The 5,499-nt window shown below is 31.6% G+C and overlaps 1 pseudogene; it reads left to right on the top strand.

Annotated features, from left to right (window-relative positions):
• The first annotated feature begins 3,293 nt into the window (after window positions 1-3,293).
• On the top strand, window positions 3,294-4,709 carry LOC115977723 (annotated as a pseudogene).
• Window positions 4,710-5,499: the final 790 nt, after the last annotated feature.

Consider the following 5,499-nt stretch of genomic DNA (forward strand, 5'->3'; position numbering starts at 1 on the left):
ATATTTTAGATTTTCTTTCAAGCTTAGTCCTATACCGTTTTTGCCCCTCTTTCCGGTGGGACTTTGGGTCTGCCGAGGATTGAACCGTCCTCAGCTGTATCCCAAGGCTATCTTATGCTTTATATTATTAAGTTTGGGCCATAGCCCTCCTCGGCTTAAGCTTTTGGACTCCCCACGAGTAAATGGGCTTGGCCCATAAACTATTGGACCCCACAGCATTTATTATAATTTAGAAATATATTTTCTATTTTTCAAAAAAATAAAAATGATAAAACTTTAAAGATAAGCAATAACTATAATTTCTTTTTTGGAGGTGGAGGGAAAAAATCCTAAATTTTAGGAATTCTTTTTTTGAATTAAAAATGAAATTTGTTATTTGACATTTATGACCCTATTATTAAATGAAGTTATCTTTCATTAATAAGGGTATTTTTAAACCATATAAAAGTCTAATTTAAAAAGGAAAATCCTCTTATATATAAGCTTTGTTTGGATAGCTTATTTTTGGCCAGCTTATTTTACTATTCAGCTTATTTTTGCTATTATTCATAGGCCTCACTGCACTTTTTGCGACTATTCATGAGTCTCACTATACTATTTCAACTAACGTTTATCTTTATTTATAATACTTTCTACAAAAAGTTTTCAATTTCAGTAAAATAAGCGGTTCCCAAATAGACCCATAGTATAGATAAAAGCGAAATATTTGACTTTTTGTTCACCGCTCCTTATTGCACCACGTGACTAAATAAATTTATGTCATGTATATATTTAAAAATACCAAACAGTTTTGCCTTTTCATTTTGGTCGTTAAGTTTTAGTATTTACTCTCTGTTTCACATAAGATGTATATATTAAAACAAAAAACTACATCAGTAAGGCGTAGGAAAGAGAATGAGAAATCTGAAAAGAAAAACATTCATAAGATGTTTAACGAAATGGTCCAGTATTATTGTTGCTATCATTGGTGTGGCTTGATACTTGGATCTTTTCACTATTTAACCCAAAAAAAAAAAAAAAAAAACTGACTTAAAAATCAAATGCCCAAACTATTGGGAATTCAGAGGAGTAATATAATGAAATAAAAAAATAGTCCAATAGACAAATAGAAATTTTAATTGACTTAGAAGTACAATTAAATGTTATCCTTAGTCAATATTTGCCCCCTCACAAGTTGCTAAAGAGCTACTTATTGATCGAGTGAAGTTGTAGCCATTGACATCAACAACCAAGTTTGTAACCAAACTTTGTTCCAATCTTAAAAGTACAAAACATTTTTATCTAAAAACGATCATTTTCAAAATAAATATGGTAAATGTTTATTAATATTTTATTTTTTATAAATCAGATGTTTATTAACTTCTAATCAATTAATTTGTATTTTTGTGTGTGATCTTGTGTCATGTATATTAGGATAAGAAACGAAAAGGGGCAATGAAAAAGGTAGGATATATCTTGATGGGGCTTGGCAGGAAGATAACTAAGACTAAGTCAAAGGTTTGAAACTTCATCACCTATTGCTATTTGCTATTGTCCCAACTTCCAACATTCTAGCTAGATCAAAGATTAAAGAATCAGATTTGTCTATAAGAGACCAAAAAACAACCTTTCTTATCTTTTTATGTCTATACCCTTCTCTTGCTTAGTCTCTCTGAAATTTACATTCCTTTGAACAAAACAATTTCTCCAAATAAGTGACCCTCTGTTTGCTTAACCATTTCAAAAGAAGTTACCAAATAAATATGAACCACAATTTATACCCAAAGAATTATGACCCTTCAATAGGCACTTTCTTATTCAATATGCACATTCTCAATCAATAAGCACATTTTCATTCAATATACACATTTTCGGTTAATAGATACATTTTCATTCAATTAACACTTTTTTATATATATCCAACTTGAAGGGTTATGACCTTTCAATAGGCACATTTTGTTATATTCAATTTGAATAGTTATGACTTTTTAATAAGCACCTTTTGGTGTGTATGTATTCCAAGAAACTTTTTCTTCTCCTAACTAACAAAACTTTGTGCTATTTCTTTCAATATCATTTTTTTTTTAAATCATGCATTTTTGCTTATTACTCCAACTCAAAAATAATGGTTTTTTTTTTCTCTAAAACTCATCAAGTAGCTATTTTCATGCATCGCACGAGTTAGCGACTACTAATATCTAAAAGCTAAAGCAAGCGTAGCATTTATTATTGTTATGTTCCTTTTGAGCCACATCAATGCAGCATTTCAGTCAACTTACGTTCATATGTCCATTCCAGTCCATTTTGGTTCACTTTGGTCCATTAGGTTTATTTTGGTCTATTCGGTTCAATTTGGTCTATCTCAGTCCATTTCAGTCAAATTCTGTCAATTTTGACCCATTCAATCTATTTTTGACTAATTAAAACTTAAATTGATTCTTTTTTGTAGATTTTCTTTTTCAATGATGGGCTTATGGGTTTAAAAATTCAATTTTTTTTCTTTTATTTTGGGTTGAAAAGTATAAAATTTTATTTTATTTGAGTCAAACTCTTTAGTTTTGGCGTAAGAAATACAAACAAAATAGACATTAAAAATTAGAAATATGTGCCTTAAAAAAACATAAAATGATAAATATTCAAAAGATTACTTTAAAATTCAAGTTTAAATAATATGTTCATTATACTTATATTTGGAAAAAAAAATGCTACAATTCTAAATTTATATAATTATTTAAAATTAATATAACATGTTACATGTGTTTCATGGAATTGGGATATACTTTTAAAATATATATATTCTTAGATATATTCAAATTAGTCAATCGATTATGGTTTTTTTTTTTTTTAAGTCATTTTAATAACATCTTCTTCACTCGATTATGGTTATATTTTTTTTTTTATAGTGCATTTTAATAACATCTTCTTCACTCATATAGAATAGTATTTTATATGTGTGTGTGTATGTATATTGTTGTTGTTGGTTTTTTTTTTTTTTTAGAATCACTATGTATAATTGTTGAATGCAAAATACATTATATGTTTCTTACATAAAATTTATAAAAATAGAAAATATTTTTAAATAACACATGCACTATTTAATTTACATTTTTTACATTGTAATCTTATAAAATAATTATTATATTACATTTTCCTTAGCATTGTCCAATAATAGTAAAAGCATTTTCCATTCTTTAAAAAAAAAAAGAAAAAAAAAAAAAAAAAAAAGAAGAAACCCCCTGTAAAGACAAAGCTAAGGTCTAAAGCCTCTAAAGGGACCTGGAAAGTAGTCGAGTGCAGTAGAGTTTTCATCACCAATGGCAATGGTATCTAAGAACTCTTGTCAAATGCAAACCAATCCCAAGTTGTCCTTTGCATCCTCCATAACCTTACTTCTACAAACTCTAAATCCCCAAAGTCCTACACTCTCAAACCTTAATTCAGCTCCTCTGAACCACTTCTCACCTCAACTTAACCCAAACTTAGTCATCCAAGTCATCAAGAACCAGACCAACCCATACCATGCCCTTTTCTTCTTCAACTGGGCCTCCAACCTTAATCCTAACCCCAACAACTATTTCCACACCCACCATTGTTACTTGCCCATCACTAAGCTCCTCCTCTCTCACTCCCTCTTCTCCACTGCCTTCTCACTCCTTCTAAGTTCCCACAAACTCTCCGACTTCATGTTAGGTAAGTTCATCAAAGCCTTCAGGGATCGTGGCAATATTAGGAGTGCAATTTATTGGTTTCACCAAGCAAAATTGATTGAAAATAGGCATTGTTTATTTTCCTATAATGCCATACTGGATGTGTTGGTAACAGCAAATAGGATTAATTTGGCCAATGATTTCTATGATCAAATTGTGAAGGAAGGTGTGGTGAAACCGAATGTTTCCACTTATACCACAATGATTAAAGGGTTCTGTAAAATGGGTATGACTAAAAATGCAAAGATGATGTTTGATGAAATGTCTTGTGAGCCTAATTTGATTACTTACAATACTATGATTAATGGCTTTGCATTGTTGGGAATTCTGACGAAGCTATTAAGCATCTAAAGGAGATGGTTAGTCTTGGGATGAAAGCAGATGTGCAAGCATATGGAGTTGTTGTTAATGAGTATTGCAAGATAAGGAAACCAAATGAAGCAATTTCCCTTTTGAAGGAGATGAATGCAAGATACCTAAACCCAAGTGTCTGGAGTTTCAATATTGTGCTTAGGATTCTTGTGGAAAATGGGGAACTAGAAAAAGCTTTTCTTCTTTAAAAGCAAATGCCGCAAATGGGTTGCTCTCCAAACTTTCTTATCATATATCACAATTATATGTAATCTTTGTAGGATGAGAGGTAAGATGCAAGACGTTGAAGAGGTTGTTAGTGACTTGCTTCAAAATGGTCACGACATTGATGCCACAATGTACAATTGCTTAATTAAAGGATATTGTGGGGATGGAAATGAGCAAATGGCAATGCGGGTTTTCTATTATACAATTAAGAAGAAATATGTCATTAGTGTGGAAAGCTTTTCAATTATTGCCAAGGAGTTATGTGCAAAGGGAAAGGTTATTGAGGCCACGATGGTTTTTGAGGAGATGTGTTGGAGATGCTATGTTCTTGATGTAAGTAGTTACAGAAGATTGTTAGACGAACAATTATGTTTATATGTGGATAAGCAACATCGAAGTATGCCCCTTGGTCACAATAAGTACAACAAAGAGGAAAATTCTTGAGCATGAAAAACATTGAAGTTTGTTCTTGCTCTTTAATCGTCTACTGATTCACTAACCTAAACATTTGAAGTTGACTTCACTTTCAACTGATGCCAAGAAAGAGTTGATTGGCATTGAGTTGTACATGAAGCTATACTGGAACATGCCATTCCTTGCCACGTACAATATAAGCAGTATTTTACAATGAAAGAAACTCTAGCTTTCTGTCTTATTTCATGGTTGGTGCTCAATTGTCTCTTAGCCTCAGATCCATAGGAGATCATACTAAGTTCTGATACTCATCAATTGGTAATTGGCAATTTAAAACTATGACCATATGCTCGGACATCATGAGCACCATAAAAAATTGACATTTTGCTGCAACCAAGATTTTGATTCTTCTGCTCTCATCTTTGGATGGTTGCTCCATGTCCAAGAGGAATGACCTCAATGGCAACAACAATATGTTCCCATTAGGCCTACGAAGGAATTAGTTCTGCAAGTTGTATCCGGCATACCAATAGATACATGTATGTGTAGTGTTCCATGGGCAACAATCAATGATCCACTCTTGAGACTACTACTTGTAAGAACCAAATTGTGAATTTGTTTATTGAAATATACGATTATTCCTTTCTTTGTATAGAACTTAGAGCCTTTTACATATGGGATTGTAATTTGTAGTTGTACCTGAGGAACAGATAATTTTTTTGTGGGGGCTTACAATAATAAAACAGTTTAGTTTAGTTGGCAAAAAAGAAAACCAAGTAGTTAGGTTAAGGAATCTGAACAAGTTGGACTTCATTTGGTA

The sequence above is a fragment of the Quercus lobata genome, chromosome 2 (assembly GCF_001633185.2).
Source record: "Quercus lobata isolate SW786 chromosome 2, ValleyOak3.0 Primary Assembly, whole genome shotgun sequence".
Classification (NCBI taxonomy): domain Eukaryota; kingdom Viridiplantae; phylum Streptophyta; class Magnoliopsida; order Fagales; family Fagaceae; genus Quercus; species Quercus lobata.